This window comes from Elephas maximus, chromosome 27 (assembly GCF_024166365.1).
Source record: "Elephas maximus indicus isolate mEleMax1 chromosome 27, mEleMax1 primary haplotype, whole genome shotgun sequence".
Lineage (NCBI taxonomy): Eukaryota > Metazoa > Chordata > Mammalia > Proboscidea > Elephantidae > Elephas > Elephas maximus.
The window spans coordinates 26,270,877-26,290,005 of NC_064845.1; the positions used below are offsets into that span (position 1 = coordinate 26,270,877).

At 44.6% G+C, this 19,129-nt stretch overlaps 1 protein-coding gene and 1 long non-coding RNA gene across 7 annotated transcripts in view; one reads left to right on the forward strand and one right to left on the reverse strand.

Moving 5' to 3' along the window:
* The window catches only part of LOC126068361 (uncharacterized), a 515,560-nt gene that overhangs the window by 413,416 nt on the left and 83,015 nt on the right, over positions 1–19,129 (forward strand). For 5 of the 6 annotated variants that reach the window (XR_007515635.1, XR_007515636.1, XR_007515634.1 and 2 more), the window contains one exon: positions 5,326–5,463. This is a non-coding gene — a long non-coding RNA (uncharacterized LOC126068361). Of the gene's footprint in view, positions 1–969; positions 2,432–5,325; positions 5,464–19,129 lie in introns of those variants that run through there. The other variant, XR_007515639.1, reaches the window with a different exon arrangement.
* LOC126068310 (ral guanine nucleotide dissociation stimulator-like) overlaps positions 1–19,129 on the reverse strand; it is a 1,065,244-nt gene that overhangs the window by 314,093 nt on the left and 732,022 nt on the right. The window lies entirely within an intron of this gene.

A 19,129-nucleotide genomic window follows, 5' to 3' on the forward strand; every position in this document is an offset into this window, starting at 1 on the left:
GAGTACCCGCAACCGGGGATTGGGATTTAGGAGCAATTTTCTCCATTCCCGCACCCCCCCCCACCACCTCCTGTTTTGGGCCCCAAATAGAGGAGGGAGGAAGCAGTGATATGAGGGAATTGTGGGAGGATGGATTCTCTCAGGGCCCTCTCTGAGCCCCTAGCCTCCCCTCTACTCCCCATGACACCAAGGATCCACTCCCAGCTCTCTGTGACTGCTTACATCCTGCAGGGATGCGCCTAAACTCATCCCTCTAGTGGAGTCTAGATGTATGGGGCCCAAGGTCTGCCAACCCCAATCCAGACACAGGCTCCCTAAAACCTCCACCGTTTTGTAGAGATAGGAGTCCCTCCTTCTCCACACAAAGTCCACTCACTCTTTCAGCTGCTCCTGGGGTTCACCGTACTCAGCAGAATAGGGGTGGTTACATCCATACCTAGAGGTGGTACGAGGGTGTCACATGTAATGAACTGTGGACACCACTTGCTTAAGATGTCTAGTGTTCCTGTCTGACTGTCAGAACAGAACGGAGTCGTAGGGGGGCAGGGCCTCCTATCTGCTTTGTTCACTGAACAATGCTAAATACCTAGAACAGTGTCTGTAAGAGTAGGGGCTTGCTTCATGGATGATTGTTGAATGAGTGAACCCAACCAGCACCTTCCCAGGCGTCTGAGAGTCCTGGGGCCCCTCTACCAGCCTCCAGGTACCCCTGTTCTGAGTATACCAAGGACAAGGACCCACTAAATGGAATCTCCAGCTTCCCTTTACAAATGGGAAGTAGGTTTGCTCAAGGTCACGTAGTCAGTGAGGGTTGAGGAAGACAGCTGCTTCATGGGCGAGAGGAAAATAATAAATGTGAATATCCCAGCCCCTCCAACACCGTTTGCCATAGAGCTCTGCTCCAGGTACGTACTTCCTGTGGCTTATCCCATGTGGACCTGACAGTAATTCTAGCTGATTGGACCTTTACCACCCTACTTTTCAGGGGAGAAAACTGAGGCTCTTTGTGGTGATGCGACATTCTCCAGATGCAGAACTGGTAGGGGGTAGAATCCCCATTAGGCTGTGAAGGGCTCACCTTTGGAGCAGCTGGTCTAGGACTTGCTGGGTGGTGGCGTAGGTTCTGTAGGCTCCCAGAAAGATTTTGATGTAGGAGATGTCACCCTTTAGGTAGGCGGGCACCAGGAGCTCCACCAGCTTATCCAGTGAGCCTGCCTTGAAGGTTTTCATCACCCAGGCCTCCTCCAGGTCCTCCTCAGAACCACAGACACACTGGAGTGGGACAGAGGAGGAACATACTGTCAGAGTCAGCCACGTGAACCACCAGGAGGGTTGGAGGCCCGGAGCTCAGACCAGGTACTCCATCTCCCTCAGTGACCTGTGGTAGAAGGTGGGACACGAGTGCCTTGAGTAGGAAACAGGACTTGGCTTTCCAAGCAGGCTTGGAGGTGGGGGCTGATTACAAACATTAGGGACCTGAAGTGATTTCGTTAACGAAGTAACCATGCTATCTCCCTGAAGGAAGAGCAGTATCCCAGGGAGTCCTCACAAAACACCCCATTCCAGAGATGTGAAAACAGAGGCTTGGTGATATCTGTTGTCTGCTTGAAGTCACCTGGTCAGAGCCCAGAACTGTCTGATACTAGGGCTCCGTGATGTTCCCTCTGTGCTAGGTGAGGCCTGCTCTGTTCTGACTCAGAGGGGAAGGTCTGGTGCAAGCTCACTTCCTCCCGGCTGAAGACAGTGCACAGAGCAGACACACCCATGAGATAAGGAAGACACAGATTTTTCTTTCCGCACATTAAAGGGGATTTTGAGAACCTGAAGCTGTGGAGCACCCAGATCCAGCCAAGTGTGAGAGCCTGGAGATCCTGGGGTGGGAGAAAGACCCCTACAGAACCGAGGACCTTACCAGATGGCTCAGGGAGGACAAATGTGAATGGTTGGTAAAGGCCTGAGAGGTGGCTCAGCTTCTCAGGGCCAACAGGTGCCTGAGAGCCACCCAGCAGCTCTGTTGGCCACCCTGACAGCAGATTGGCAAAACGGAAAAGAGCCATAACATCTGGACCAGGCTCAGTGCAGAGACGCAGCCAGCATCACAAACTGCTGGGCCCCGGAACTGTGACTGCTATTTTGAGCAGGAGTCTGGCTCTAATGATCCTAACTTGAAACGTGTACATCCTTCCCCCCGGCATGCCACTCCTGGGAATCTGTCCTGGGTGGGACAGAGTATGAGAACACATGTAAGCGTTCCTGCAGCTTTGCTGAAAGGGCAGCAGAAGGAATGAGTCCAGGGCCAGCAGCAACCACAGGCTCGGTCACTGTGGGGACAGGCCTCCCTTCTGGAACATTCTGTATGGAGTCAGGATACAGCCCCTGACCTGAAGGGGTCACGTGATGTATTCCCCAAGATTGGAGGTTATAGAAAAAGGTGAGTCATACACTGATCCCCACCCTTTAGGGTAAAAGAAGCCTGTTAAGTGTGATGATGTATGAAGCTGGGAGAAGGTGTAGAAGGACAGTCCAGCCAGCTGCTGTTGGGGCCCTGGGGTTGAAAGTTAAACACTAAAACAGCAGCAACACGCAAAGATGTATGGGCTTATGTGAAGTGAAGACTGTGTGAAAAGCTCGTTTCTCATATTCCTACAAATATGGGAAGAGTGACTTTTTAGCTGGCCAGGGCAGGGAGGGCAGTGGTGGGGGGGGGTTGATTCCTTAGGGAGGGGACTGGGACCCTTGAGAGGAAAAGTCCTGAGAGGGACTTGAGGTCTACAGGGTGGTGTTTGGGCCCTTTGCCCTCTCTGGTCATCTCAGATTCCTGACTGGGAGCGGCAATCCCTTCCCACTGCACTCACCCAGCGCCTGTGCCAGCCCTTCCTGGCCCCATCCTTGGGGTAGACCGAGTAGACGATGCCATTCTCCTTCTCCTTGGGGATCTCCTGCGGACAGTTCTGCAGAGACAGTGCCGGCAGCGTCCAGGGAGGCATCAAGAGCCCCTCTGAGCCACCTCCTTCCCTTTCTGCCCCTCAAGCCTTTGTGGTTCCGAGGAGCTCCCAGTTCCCCCATGCTGGGTGGGTTGGACTGTGAGCAGCACCATCCAGCCCTGACCAAGTCCGCGGATAGAAAAATCAACCTCTGCCTATTGCAGCAGGATCTGGCAGAAGCTGGGCTGGCACAGGGTCAGCAGTGGCCCAGGCAATGCCTGCAGCTAGGGCTGCACGTTGACTGCCCCACTCAGGGTGAGCTGGATCTCAGAGAAGGCCCAAGTGAGAGTGCTGACTCAGCCTGTGATCCTGACAATCCCTCCCTAAGACCTGGTTTCAGCTGGAACCCCTGGGTAAACTTAAATCCCAGCGTTCTGTGTGATCAGGGGAGTCAGGGCAGGGAAGTGAAAGAGGCCTCCACATTTGCCACCCCAGCCTCTGGTCTCCAAGGCACCCAACCTGATGGACTAGACCAAGCCATGGTCAGACTCAGCCCCATGAACCCAGTATAGTGAGAGGCCGTGGGGGTGGAGCTTCACCTTGCCCTCAATGTGTGCTAGTCCTGAAGCAGCAGCACCATTTTCACATTCCTCATTATCACCCCTCCCCCCCCCAAACCTCCCCAGATCACATTGCGCCTCCTTCCCTGACTCCTACCGACCCCTGTCCCAAATGGACCCTGCCCCATCCAAGAATTTTCTGCCTCATCAGTTCTGTCCACATTTCCTCCAGGCCCCCGTTACCAGGGACCCCATGAGGACAAGGGCGGGCATGGCCAGGGGGATGATATGACCTTGGGTAGGGGTGTGGGGCTGCCCAGGTGGGATCGCAGTGGTGGTCTGGCCTGGATTGGCAGCCCTGGGCCACCTTGTGTTACCTTTGGATTGTTTTTGGTGAATGGCTTGAACTTCCGTTGGGGGGGTATGAGACCATGTCTCAGCCTTGGTGAAAGTGTCGAACTCCTGCGTCTCTCAAGCTTTGCTACAAGGGAAGATGGGAGACAACAAGAAAACATGTTCCTAGCTTGAGTGTCTCCACTCAAGTGAGCTGGGTAGGGGGCTGGTTACCAGGGTTCCAAGTTCTGTGTACTCTGTCATCAAGGAAGTGAGGTCATGTCCTGGACTCCTGACTTGGGCCTGATGTCAGTTAAGACTTCCCCCAAATCCCCTCTGCACTGCAGAATGCTCGCCTGTCCCCATGCCATCTCCATAACTGTACACAGTGACACCAACACAGCCCTCCCCCCACCCCCAGAGCTTGTGGAAGGCTTGGGTGTAGCCAGGACCCCAGCTCTGAGCATACAGAGCTGGGTTCAGACAAAGCTCATCCCTCTCAATCAGTTTGTGACCCTGGACAAGTCTTTGTGCTTCTCAGAGCCTCCCCAGTCCTCCTACCCAGACAGTAGGGAACATTCTAGTGTCTTCTTCCTAGACACCTCATCAGGTGTATGTGAGATAACACCTACAGAACCCGTGGGCTGCCATTACCTGAAGGTAACCAGGGGTGGATTATCTAATAGGCAAGGTAAGCATAGGGCTTACCTGCTTACCAGATCATCTGTAGTGAACATTTTCACCTTTTCATATTTTTTCACCACATCTAGTACTCTGCATCTAGGTGTGGCTGGCATCTATCTCTCCCAACCCCAGAGCACCTTCCTACAGAATCAAAGCCTCTTTTCAAGTATACATTCTCTGATGGGGGCAGGTGACCGTGAAAGCAAGGTAAACACAGGTCTACTTGTGCTTACTTACTAACCTGTAGTGAATAATTTCACGTGGGTTTTGCTACATCAGAGATGTGGTGTTCACCGTGCTTATGTTGCCTATTGGGTAATCTGTCCATGTAGCTAATGAACAAACTCAGAGTTGGAAGAATTTCAAGCAGGGGCGGGAAGCACCAGGGAGTACATCTCCAAACAGGGCTGGGCTCAGGTGCTGTGAACTTGGGAAAGTCGCTTCCACTCTCAGTCTCATTTCCCAGTCTGCACTAGGATGAGGTTGGAACTAAATGAATGTCAGATATCATCACCCTCTGCGTAAAACCTTCCAGTAACTCCCATTATATACAATCTGACCCAGTGTTTCATCTCAGACTAGGGGGTGGGCAACCTGTACAGCAGCTCCCAACAATCCTAACTCCTGGTCTCCACATCCTGTGTGACCACGTCCCCTCACTTTGGATTGGACTCAGGGACTTGTTTCTCAAGAGTGTTGTTGTTAGGTGCCACTGAGTCGATTTCAAGTTATAATGACCCCATTTGAGGCAATGTTTCTTGGCCCTCTTTTATTCTCTGTTTCTCAGTCATCTCTCTGTCATTTATTTCTCTCTCTCCTCCCAGGAAGGAGCTGTGACGTATGACCTGCCCATGGAGAGACTCATGTGACAAAGACCTGATTGGAGGGTCTTGATCAACAGACAGAGAGGAAGTGAGGCCCCCCAGACCAACAGCTTACAGAGTCCTGCTCATAACATGGAAGTAAGTAGGGAGCAGATCCTCCCCGGTCAAGACTCAATTGAGCCCACAACCACAGGGTCCTGAGAACTTGGGGCAGTCACCAGGTAAGCCATGCCTGCATTTCTGGCCCACAGAGACTGTGTGCTGTGTTGTGTCGTGAGTCATTAGTTTTGGGGGTGTTGTTATCACAGAGCAGGAGATAACTCCTCCGGCCTACCAGGTCATGGGTCCTGGACCTGTTCTCCTCCTCCCTGCCTCCTCTCCTCCTCAGTTCCCTCTAGCCATAGTGGCTGCATTTCAACTCCCTCTTTGGAAAAACTCACATCTGCCTCCCAGTCTCTGTACCAGCTGTGTCGTCTCCCTGGCACACAAGAGCAGGGCTGGTCCCTCCTGTCATTCTGGTCACACAAAAATGTCACCGGAATGAGGCCTTTTGGAGCATGCCCCAGTCTTATCTCACAGCACCCTACATTATCTTCTTTATAAAATATACTCTTTTCTTTGCATGTATTTGTTTCCATTCTTTTATCGATCTTCATGTCTCCTGGGGACAGGGACCACATGAGTCGTTTTCAGAACCAGCTCCTGGACCACCTGCTGATATCGATCCCACCCCTACACTAACACTGGAGCTCCATAGTGCACCCTGTGTTCCGTCACCAACATCAGATGGACAGGGAGCTGGAGGGGTAGATTTCAATCCTGGGCCACCTCCAGAAATGGCTCCCCAGACCATTTGCTGATACCGATCCTGCTCCTGCTAAACATCAAAGCACTATAGAGCACCAGGTCCTCCTATCCCACCTTCACCTGTTTCGGGTGAGCAGGATAGGCGGGGAGGGGCGGGATGGGGGTAGTCTGGGGTTCACCCCCGCCAGGGAGCCCTGCTTCTGAGGTAGTCGCAGACCCAGGCTCAGCTACACCTCTTGGTGCCTTGGTTTCCCTCTTGTAACTTCTTACACACCTCTACATCCTCCCCACCGTGGAGATGGGGCCCCTGGAGGGAGCTGCCCATCTGGCAGCCTTGCCTCTGCCTTTGTTTCCCACCCAGAGGGATGCTGGCAGGTAAAGAGTGCTAGTGGTGAGGTGGGGGCGATCTAGATGCTAGATCTGGGCTGCGGCCCATCAGCAAGTAGTTTTAATACAGCGAGAAAATGAAGGAAAAAAATGCAGGGTCACATTAAAGTAGCCAAGGCCTTGGGACTCGAACCTCTGAAGCCTTGGGATGCGCACTAATCCCGTGGCTGTGAGCGAAGCTGAATTGCAAGCGCAGCTGTGCAGAAGTGCTCTCTGCCCCGGTGCAGGCGGGGTGGGGGCGGCGTGACCGGGGGACTGAGCCCAAGTGCTGCCCAGAGAAGCTTCTCTGCCCGCTGGACCTGCAGGCGAGTCCTCAGCCCAGATTCACCACAGCTGGGCGCTCTGAGTGGGCTGAAGGAACCCAGAGATTGGTTAAAGGGCAAAAACTGTTCTAAGCAGTTGGGCACTGGCGGAGCAGGTCTAAATGAGACTCTTAACTGATGACTGGTAAATTGTGAGGAAGGAAATGCGTGCAGTGAACTGCAGACCAGATGAGCACACTGAGATTCTTGTTCAAGAAGACAGATTTTTTTGTTGTTGGGGGGGAGTGGGTGGGGAGTTGCTGTAAACTGAGGCTTTTCTGGGGCTGTTCAAGAGGGAAATTAGTTATTTTCTGCATGTTACTAGGCTGTAGTGAGAGGAAGGCAGCGTCTAAATTAAGCCTCTTCAGACTTCTTCAGTTCTTTGAAAAGTGTGTGTTTGAAGAAGACCATTTGGCTGACAGAAGAGGGATGTGTGGGAGGGAATATCTCTTGTAAACCATGGTTTGAAAAGGGGAGGTGTGTGCAGGAGTTTAAGAGCAGATTAAAACTGCAAGGTATCCCCTACCTCTCTCCTCCATTTCCCCAGACCTGCAATAGCATCCTTATAGTGAAATATCAAAAGTCCCTTCAGCTTTCCAGTGGTTAACTGGTATTAATTTTACTGTATTCTGGAGTTTCAGTGTAATCCACTTAGAACTTATTCTGGCATAAGATTGACAAAGATCTTTATTTACCTGATTCCTTGGAGACATCCTGATACCTCTTCAAAGCCCTTTTTTTTCCTCTTCTCCCTACAGATTTGTTTCTTTAGGAAATAGTACGATTTTCAGACAAGTAAGACGTACTCTAGAGATGGATTATCCAATGAGCAAGGTACACATGGGTTTACTTGTGCCCACGTACTAGTTTATAGTCAAAACTCTGCCTGGTTTTCACCACATCAAAGATGTGATAAAACCCCCGTGAAATTGTACACTACTGATTAGGAAGTGAACACAATTAAGCCTGTTGCACACCTTGCTTACTGTAATCCCGTGAGTACCTTGCTTACTGATTAATCTGCCCCTGCATCGTGGCAAAATGTCTATACTGGATGGGAAATCAATTAGCTTGGCAAGTTAAAAAACAATTGAAGAGGGAGCACCTACATTTGTTAGGGAGGTGAGAATTCTGAGGTGAATGAAAGTAAAGGAAGTTGCTGCGAAGCCCAAGCTTGCTGGGAACATAAGAGCTGTCCCTAGTGAAGTGAAATATAGGTTGTCGGCTAATAGTTTGGAACACAAAGCTAATTATCGGGAATAACTTAAAATTTTGCCTAAAATTTTTAAATTGGTATTAGTGATGCTGGGGGAAGGAATTCTGAAGGTTGAGAGAGGTGGTATAACTACAAAAAGTATATGCTTTTAGGTCTAAAGAAAAAAAAAATGTCATTTTTGTCAAGCAGGGCATCCGTGGATTACGAATGAGTTCTGTTCCTAAATCTGTCTTTGAGCTGAATTTGTACCTAAGTCGGAACAGTTAGGCACGGGTTGTATCTAATGTCAGTTAATCAAATGTTTCTCTCAGCATGTAGTGTTCCTTTTCTATACATAAAGAATCATTTCCAGCTACACTAAAGTATCTCTAACATGATAATACGGTAATAATAACAGTGTTTTAATGTGCTTCCTGAAGTAGTGCCAGTTTATTATTACGAACCATTGTATATACCTCAAATTTTTTAAATAAATATGCTTTACGGGGATTGGTTTATAACTATAGATTGCACGTTAGTACGACGTTTGTAACTGGGAACTGCCTGTGAGAACTACACAGAGGGCGTGCAGTTCTTCCGTTCAGCCTGTGGAAGGGGCTGTGGAAAGGTTGAAAAAGACTAATCAGGTTCAGGAAGGGAAACCAGGAAGATCTGCAGGCTGAGTGCATCTTGAGGGACACGACATGTATCAGTGACCTATAGCACAAGGGTTTACTCTCTGAATCAATGAAAGCTCACTTGTGTTACTTTCAAAACAACAACAAAATCATTTCCTTTCTGTCCTTTCTGTCCCTTGGGTTAGACGTGGGGAGGATGGAGAGCGAATGAAAGAGATTAGAGTCCGACCTGCATGCCTAAGCATTAGTGTCCCTTGAGAAGGAACTGTGTCACACTGTGTACAGGTAAGAGCCTTCACATTGAGAGGGGTCTGAGCACCTTCCTTAGGATGTGAGATAGAGCTAGATAGCAGAGCCTCAGGTGGGGGCCGGGAGTGCTATTATCTGATACTGAAGCAGTGGGGGAAACAGAGCCAGGAAATGTTGAATTCAGTGAGGCTCTTGCATTTGGAACATTGAGGAGGCATTTCCAGGCAGAAGTGCCTCATTGTTGGCCAGCCTGGCTTTGCTTTACGTGGCTTCCAGACGACCTGCGGGTCACAATGGAGGCTCCTGTGGAGGTTACACATCTCAGGTGGTAGCTTATGCTTATAATGTGGCCTAGAAAAGAAAGGCTCACAAAGACAGAAATCTAGGCTGTCATTCCTGTCACCCATAGGCTTCCAGAAAGCAGATTGTGCCCTCCCTACCAGCAGGTGGCACTGCTGTCTCTGGGAATTCCTGGAGGAGATGAAATAATGGAGCTGGCAAACCAGCAGTGTGGAGCCTCTAGTCTAGAAGATCTTGAAAGGCTTTGGAAGATCTCAGTCAAAGAGAAGCTCAAAGAAAATAGTTGTGAAAGGTTGGAATAATGGATGTTGTTTCTATAAGGTTGGAATAATGGGTGTTGTGGGGACTGAGGGATAGTTGTGGTCACTTTGCTGGTTTTGTGTGTGTGTGTGTGTGTGTGTAGTGGGGGAGAAGGCGGGATGTAACCTAACAATTAAGCGTCATAATACAAGTTTTGAAAGCACTTTGTGTAAATTGGTTAGTCGCATCTGAAGTTGAAATCATGATTCAATCAAAATGCCCAATAACTTCATAACTCCTAATTCTTTGTGTGTAAAGCTACTCTATACACACGGCTGGGATTCTGGAAATACACATGTGACTTTTAAACCTGAACAATATCCAGTAATTACATGCCCTGAAGGAAGGGGTGAGAGTATTAGTAAAAATACTGTTGGTTAGTTAGTCACTATCCTTCAGGGCTGGCACAGAAGGCAGATCAAAGTTATTCTGAAATCAGTTTCTTCTAAAACTTGAAACTTCCTAATAAGTGTGGATTTTCCTAAATTCTGTCCTGTTGAGATTGTGTTCACAACCCAAAGCTTGAACATTGGTTTTACTGACCTTACCAGCCAGGGTTCATTCAGTCATCCATTCTCTCTTTGGAAATAACTAGATGGCCGTCCGTTGGGTTGAATTTTGTAGACATGATGTTTGAGGGAGATGGGTGCTGTCGCCAGTGATGGGGAGGTTACAGTGTATAATGAGGCCCTCAGCTTTGACCCTGACCCAGGGAGAGGACACTGCCTTTGGTTCCAGTACCCCAGCCACCTGCTTCCTCTTGCAGTTCGTATTCTGTGCTCAGCTTATTCGAGGTTTATTTCTGTCTCTCTTCAAATGAACTGATGAGCTTGTTTTTACTACTGATGACGAATCCTAAAATTCTGCTGGTGCTAGCTCAACATTATTAGTCATTAGGGAGATGCAAATGAAAACCATAATGCCATATCACCTCACCCCCTCTAGAATGGCTCTAATAAAAAAAAAGAGGAAAATCAGAGGTGTTTGCAAGGATGTGGAGAAATTGGAACCCTCGCTCATTGCTGGTGGGAATGCAAAATGCCACAGTCGCTGTGGAAAACAGTTTGGTGGTTCCTCAAAAAAGTTAAACATAGAACTATCATGTGAACCAGGAGGTTCCAATCCTAAGTGTATGGCCCAAAGTATTGACAGCAGGGATGCAAACAGCAACCTGTATACCAGTGTTCATTGCAGCACAACTCACAATAACCAGAAGGTAAAAATAAGGGAAATGTCCATCAAGAGGTGAATGGATAAAGAAAATGTGGAATATACATAAGAATGGGCTATTACTCAGCCATCAAAAGAAGTGAAATCCTGATTCATGCTCTGACGTGGATGAACCTGGAAAACATCATGCTGCGCAAATAAGTCAGTCACAGAAAGATACTGTATGATCCCTCTTACATGAAATAGGCAGATTTGTATAGAGACCAGAGGTTATTAGTGGTTGGCAGGGGTGGGAGGGAGGAGAAAGGGGGAAGTCAGTGCTTAGGAGCCACTGAGTTTCTGTTAATGGTGGTGGAATAATTTGGAAAAGGATGGTGGTAATGGTTGTACAACATGTTGGATGTAATCAGTATAAATGAATTGTACATGTAAAAGCTGTTAGGGAAAAAAACCCTGCTAGTACTACATAGCAGTAGTCACAACAGCTTGTTAACATTGCCTCTTTTTTATATATATATAATTTTTATTGTGCTTTAAGTGAAAGTTTACAAATCAAGTCAGTCTCTCACACAAAAACTTACATACACCTTGCTACATACTCCCAATTACTCTGCGCCTAATGAGACAGCCCTCTCCCTCCCTCCACTCTCTCTTTTCATGTCCATTTCACCAGCTTCTAACCCCCTCTACCCTCTCATCTCCCCTTCAGGCAGGAGATGCCAAGAAGCTCACTCCTCACCAGCATCCGTCTCCAACCCGTTGTCCAGTCCAATCCATGTCTGAAGAGTTGGCTTTGGGAATGGTTCCTGTCCTGGGCCTACAGAAGGTCTGGGGGCCATGACCACCAGGACCCTTCTAATCTCAGTCAGACCATTAAGTCTGGTCTTTTTATGAGAATTTGGCGTCTGCACCCCACTGGTCTCCTACTCCGTCAGAGGTTCTCTGTTGTGTTCCCTGTCAGGGCAGTCATCGGTTGTAGCCAGTACCATCTAGTTCTTCTGGTCTCAGGCTGATGTAGTCTCTGGTTCATGTAGCCCTTTCTGTCTCTTGGGCTCATAATTACCTTGTGTCCTTGTTGTTCTTCATTCCACTTTGATCCAGGTGGGTTGAGACTCATTGATGCATCTTAGATGGCTGCTTGCTAGCGTTTAAGACCCCAGACGCCACTCTTCAAAGTAGGATGCAGAATGTTTTCTTGATAGATTTTATTATGCCAATTGACGTAGATGTCTCCTGAAACCATGGTCCCCAAACCCCTGCCCCTGCTACGCTGGCCTTCCAAGCATTCATTTTATTCAGGAAACTTGTTTGTTTTTGGTTTAGTCCAGGTGTAGTGACCTCTGCTGTATTGTATGTTGTCTTTTCCTTCACCTAAAGTAGTTCATATCTACTAAATAATTAGTGAATACCCCTCTTCTACCCACCTCCCCCCTCTTGTAACCACAAAAGAATGTTTTCTTCTCAGTTTAAACTATTTCTCAAGTTCTCATAACAGTGGTCTTATGTACTATTTGTCCTTTTGAAACTGCCTAATTTCACTCAGCATAATGCCTTCCAGTTCCTCCATGTTATGAAATGTTTCACAGATTTCTCACTGTTCTTTATCCATGTGTAGCATTCCATTGTATGAATATACCATAATTTATTTATCTATTCATCCATTTATGGGCACCTTGGTTGCTTCCATCTTTTTGCTATTGTAAACTGGTGTAGTAAACATGGGTGTGCATATATCTGTTCGTGTAAAGGCTCTTATTTCTCTAGGATACATTCCGAGGAATGGGATTGCTGGATCATATGGTAGTTCTTTTTCTAGCTTTTGAAAAAGTGCCAAATTGATTTCCAAAGCGGTTGTACCATTTTACCTTCCTACCAGCAGTGTAGAAGTGTTCCAGTCTCTCCACATTCTCTCCAACATTTATTTTTTGTGTTTTTTGGATTAATGCCAGCCTTGTTGGAGTGAGATGAAATCTTTGTAGTTTTTTTTTTTTTTAACGTTTATTGAGCTTCAAGTGAACGTTTACAAATCAAGTCAGTGTGTCACATATAAGTTTATATACACCTTACTCCATACCACCACTTGCTCTCCCCCAATGAGTCAGCCCTTCCAGTCTCTCCTTCCATGACAATTTTGCCAGCTTCCAACTCCCTCTCTCCTCCCATCCCCCCTCCAGACAAGAGATGCCAACACAGTCTCAAGTGTCCACCCGATACAAATAGCTCACTCTTCATCAGCATCTCTCTCCTACCCACTGTCCAGTCCCTTCCATGTCTGATGAGTTGTCTTCGGGAATGGTTCCTGTCCTGTGCCAACAGAAGGTTTGGGGACCATGACGGCCAGGATTCCTCTAGTCTCAGTCAGACCATTAAGTATGGTCTTTTTATGAGAATTTGGGGTCTGCATCCCACTGATCTCCTGCTCCCTCAGGGGTTCTCTGTTGTGCTCCCTGTTAGGACAGTCATCGATTGTGGCCGGGCACCATCTTGTTCTTCTGGTCTCAGGATGATGTAAGTCTCTGGTTCATGTGGCCCTTTCTGTCTCTTGGGCTCATAGTTGTCATGTGACCTTGGTGTTCCTCATTCTCCTTTGCTCCAGGTGGGTTGAGACCAATTGATGCATCTTAGATGGGCCGCTTGTTAGCATTTAAGGCCCCAGACGCCACATTTCAAAGTGGGATGCAGAATGTTTTCATAATAGATTTATTTTGCCAGTTGACTTAGAGGTCCCCTTAAACCATGGTCCCCAAACCCCCGCCCTTGCTCCGCTGACCTTTGAAGCATTCATTTTATCCTGGAAACTTCTTTGCTTTTGGTCCAGTCCAGTTGAGCTGACATTCCATGTATTGAGTACTGTCCTTCCCTTCACCTAAAGTAGCTCTTATCTACTAACTAATCAGTAAAAAACCCTCTCCCACCTTCCCTCCTTCCCCCCCCCATAACCACAAAAGCATGTGTTCATCTCAGTTTATACTATTTCTCAAGATCTTATAATACTGGTCTTATACAAGATTTGCCCTTTTGCCTCTGACTAATTTCATTCAGTATAATGCCTTCCAGGTTCCTCCAAGTTATGAAATGTTTCACAGATTCCTCACTGTTCTTTATCGATGCGTAGTATTCCATTGTGTGAATATACCACAATTTATTTAACCATTCATCCGTTGATGGACACCTTGGTTGCTTCCAGCTTTTTGCTATTGTAAACAGAGCTGCAATAAACATGGGTGTGCTTGTATCTGTTTGTGTGAAGGCTCTTATTTCTCTAGGGTATATTCCGAGGAGTGGGATTTCTGGGTTGTATGGTAGTTCTATTTCTAACTTTTTAAGATAACACCAGATGGATTTCCAAAGTGGTTGTACCATTTTACATTCCCACCAGCAGTGTATAAGAGTTCCAATCTCTCCACAGCCTCTCCAGCATTTATTATGTTGTGTCTTTTGGATTAATGCCAGCCTTATTGGAGTGAGATGGACTCTCATCGTAGTTTGAATTTGCATTTCTGTAATGGCTAATGATTGAGAGCATTTTCTCATGTATCTGTTAGCTGCCTGAATATCATCTTTAGTGAAGTATGTGTTCATATCCTTTGCCCACTTCTTGATTGGGTTGTTTGTCTTTTTGTGGTTGAGTTTTGACAGAATCATATAGATTTTAGAGATCAGGCACTGGTCGGGATGTCATAGCTGAAAATTCTTTCCCAGTCTGTAGGTGGTCTTTTTACTCTTTTTGGTGAAGTCTTTAGATGAGCATAGGTGTTTGATTTTTAGGAGCTCCCAGTTATCTGGTTTCTCTTCATCATTTTTGGTAATGTTTTGTATTCTTTTTATGCCTTGTTTTAGGGCTCCTAACGTTGTCCCTATTTTTTCGTACATGATCTTCATCGTTTTAGTCTTTATGTTTAGGTCTTTGATCCACTTGGAGTTAGTTTTTGTGCATGGTGTGAGGTATGGGTCCTGTTTCATTTTTTTGCAAATGGATCTCCAGTTATGCCAGCACCATTTGTTAAAAAGACTGTCTTTTCCCCAATTAAGTGACACTGGGCCTTTGTCAAATATCAGCTGCTCATATGTGGATGGATTTATATCTGGGTTCTCAATTCTGTCCCATTGGTCTATGTACCTGTTGTTGTACCAGTACCAGGCTGTTTTGACTACTGTGGCTGTATAATAGGTTCTGAAATCAGGTAGAGTGAGGCCTCTCACTTTCTTCTTCTTTTTCAGTAATGCTTTGCTTATCCGAGGCTTCTTTCCCTTCCATATGAAGTTGGTGATTTATTTCTCCATCACATTAAGAAATGTCATTGGAATTTGGATCGGAAGTGCGTTGTATGTATAGATGGCTTTTGGTCGAATAGACATTTTTACTATGTTAAGTCTTCCTACCCATGAGCAAGGCATGTTTTTCCACTTAATTAGGCCCTTTTTAGTTTCTTGTACTAGTACTTTGTAGTTTTCTTTGTATAGGTCTTTTACATCTTTGGTGAGATTTATTCCTAAGTATTTTATCTTCTTGGGGGCTACTGTGAATGGTATTGATTTGGTGATTTCCTCTTCGATGTTCTTTTTGTTGATGTAGAGGAATCCAAGTGGTTTTTGTATATCTTATAACCTGAGAGTCTGCCAAACTCTTCTATTAGTTTCAGTATTTTTCTGGAGGATTCCTTAGGGTTCTCTGTGTATAAGATCATGTCATCTGCAAATAGAGATAATTTGACTTCCTCCTTGCCAATCCGGATGCCCTTTATTTCTTTGTCTAGCCCAATTGCTCTGGCTAGGACCTATAGCACAACGTTGAATAAGAGCAGTGATAAAGGGCATCCTTGTCTGGTTCCCGTTCTCAAGGGAAATGCTTTCAGGCTCTCTCCATTTAGAGTGATGTTGGCTGTTGGCTTTGTATAAAAAAAATAGATGCCCTTTATTATGTTGAGGAATTTTCCTTCAATTCCTATTTTGGTGAGAGTTTTTATCATAAATGGGTATTGGACTTTGTGAAATGCCTTTTCTGCATCAATTGATGAGATCATGTGGTTTTTGTCCTTTGTTTTATTTATATGGTGGATTACATTAATGGTTTTTCTAATATTAAACCAGCCCTGGTATAAATCCCACTTGGTCGTGGTGGATTATTTTTTTGATATGTTGTTGAATTGTATTGGCTAGAATTTTGCTGAGGATTTTTGCATCTATGTTCATGAGGGATATAGGTCTGTAATTTTCTTTTTTTGTGATGTGTTTGTTTACCTGGTTTTGGTATCAGGGAAATGGTGGCTTCATAGAATGAGTTAGGTAGTATTCTGTCATTTTCTATGCTTTGAAGTACCTTTAGTAGTAGTGGTGTTAACTCTTCTCTGAAAGTTTGGTAGAACTCTGCAGTAAAGCCGTCCGGGCCAGGGTTTTTTTTTTTTTTTGTTGGGAGTTTTTTGATTACCGTTTCAATCTCTTTTTTTGTTATGGGACTATTTAGTTGTTCTACTTCTGATTGTGTTAGTTTAGGTAGGTAGTGTTTTTCCAGGAATTCATCCATTTCTTTTAGGTTTGCAAATTTGTTAGAGTACAGTTTTTCATAATAATCTGATATGATTTTTTTAATTTCATATGGGTCTGTTGTGATGTGGCCCCACTCGTTTCTTATTCGGGTTATTTGTTTCCTTTCCTGTATTTCTTTAGTCAGTCTGGCCAATGGTTTTTCAATTTTGTTAATTTTTTCAAAGCACCAGCTTTTGTTTTTGTTAATTCTTTCAATTGTTTTTCTGTTCTCTAATTCATTTAGTTCAGCTCTAATTTTTATTATTTGTTTTCTTCTGGTGCCTGATGGATTCTTTTGTTGCTCACTTTGTATTTGTTCAAGTTGTAGGGACAGTTCTCTGATTTTGGCTCTTTCTTCTTTTTGTATGTGTGCATTTATCGATATAAATTCACCTCTGAGCACTGCTTTTGCTGTGTCCCAGAGGTTTTGATAGGAAGTGTTTTCATTCTCGTTGCATTCTATGAATTTCCTTATTCACTCCTTAATGTCTTCTATAACCCAGTCTTTTTTCAGTAGGGTATTGTTCAGTTTCCAAGTATTTGATTTCTTTTCCCTAATTTTTCTGTTATTGATTTCCACTTTTATTTCCTTGTGGTCTGAGAAGATGCTTTGTATTATTTTGATGTTTTGGATTCTGCAAAGGTTTGTTTTATGACCTAATATGTGGTCTATTCTAGAGGATATTCCATGTGCGTTAGAAAAAAAAGTATACTTTGCAGCAGTTGAGTGGAGAGTTCTGTATAAGTCAATGAGGTCAAGTTGGGTGATTGTAGTAATTAGGTCTTCCGTGTCTCTTTGGAGCTTCTTACTGGATGTCCTGTCCTTCCCCGAAAGTGGTGTGTTGAAGTCTCCTGCTATAATTGTGGAGGTGTCTATCTCACTTTTCAGTTCTGTTAAAGTTTGTTTTATGTATCTTGCAGCCCTGTCATTGGGTGCATAAATATTTAATATGGTTATATCTTCCTGATCAATTGTCCCTTTTATCATTATGTAGTGTCCTTCTCTATCCTTTGTAGTGGATTTAAGTTTAAAGTCTATTTTGTCAGAAATTAATATTGCTATTCCTGCTCTATTTGCTTATTGTTTCCTTGATATATTTTATTCCATCGTTTGAGTTTTAGTTTGTTTGTGTCTCTAAGTCTAAGGTGTGTTTCTTGTAGGCAGCAGATAGACGGATCATGTTCCTTTATCCTGTCTGAGACTCTCTGTCTCTTTACTGGTGCATTTAGTCATTTACCTTCAGCGTAATTATAGATAAGTATGTGTTTAGAGTTGTCATTTTCATGCCTTTTTATGTGTGTTGTTGACAGTTTCATTCTTCCACTTACTTTTTTGTGCTGAGACGTTTTTCTTTGTAATTTGCGTGTTCCTCATTTTCATAGTAGTTGACTTTATGTTTGTTGAGTCGTTACGTGTTTCTTGGTTTTTATTTTGAGTTATGGAGTTGTTATACCTCTTTGTGGTTACCTTAATATTTACCCCTTTTTTCCTAAGTAAAAACCTAAATTGTATTGTCCTATATCGCTTTTTCTCCCTCTGCATATGGCAGTTCTTTGCCACCTGTATTTAATCCCTCTTTTTGATTATTGTGATCTTTTAAATACTGACTTCAATGATTCCCTGTTTTGAGCATTTTTTTTTAATTAGTCTTAATTTGTTTTTGTGATTTCCCTATTTGGGTTGATATCAGGATGTTCTGTTCTGTGACCTTGTGTTGTGCTGGTATCTGATATTATTGGTTTTCTGACCAAACAATTTCTTTTAGTATTTCTTGTAGCTTTGGTTTGGTTTTTGCCAATTCTCTAAGCTTGTGTTTATCTGTAAATATCTTAATTTCGCCTTCATATTTCAGAGAGAGTTTTGCTGGATGTATGATCCTTGGCTGGCAGTTTTTCTCCTTCAGTGCTCTGTATATGTCATCCCATTGCCTTCTTGCCTGCATGGTTTCTTCTGAGTAGTCTGAGCTTATTCTTATTGATTCTCTCTTGTAGGAGACCTTTCTTTTATCCCTGGCTGCTTTTAAAATTTTCTCTTTATCTTTGGTTTTGGCAAGTTTAATGATAATATGTCTTGGTGTTTTTCTTTTGGGATCAATCTTAAATGGGGTTCGATGAGCATCTTAGATAGATATCCTTTCGTCTTTCATGATGTCAGGGAAGTTTTCTGTCAGCAGATCTTCAACTATTCTCTCTGTGTTTTCTGTTGTCCCTCCCTGTTCTGGGACTCCAATCACACGCAAGTTATCCTTCTTGATAGAGTCCCACATGATTCTTAGGGTTTCTTCATTTTTTTTTTAATTCTTTTTTCTGATTTTTTTTCAGCTATATTGGTGTTAATTCCCTGGTCCTCCAGATTTCCCACTCTGCGTTCTAATTGCTCGAGTCTGCTCCTCTGACTTCCTATTGCGTTGTCTAATTCTGTAATTTTATTCTTAATCTTTTGGATTTCTGAATGCTGTCTCTCTATGGATTCTTGCAACTTATTAATTTTTCCACTATGTTCTTGAATAATCTTTTTGAGTTCTTCAACAGTTTTATCCGTGTGTTCCTTGGCTTTTTCTGCAGTTTGCCTTATTTCATTTCTGATGTCTTGAAGCATTCTGTAAATTAGTTTTTTTATATTCTGTATCTGATAATTCCAGGATTGTATCTTCATTTGGGAAAGATTTTGATTCTTTAGTTTGGAGGGTTGTAGAAGCAGTCATGGTCTGCTTCTTTATGTGGTTTGATATCAACTGCTGTCTCCAAGCCATCACTAAGATATTGTAGTGATTAATTCTGTATTTGCTCACTGAGTTTTATCTTGTTTTGTTTTCTTTCAATATACGTGGATGGGCTACTAGATTGTGCTGTCTTGATTGTTGTAGCCCTTGACTTACTTATGACCTATTACCAGCTGGTTTGGGCTGTTACCAGATATACATGCCTGA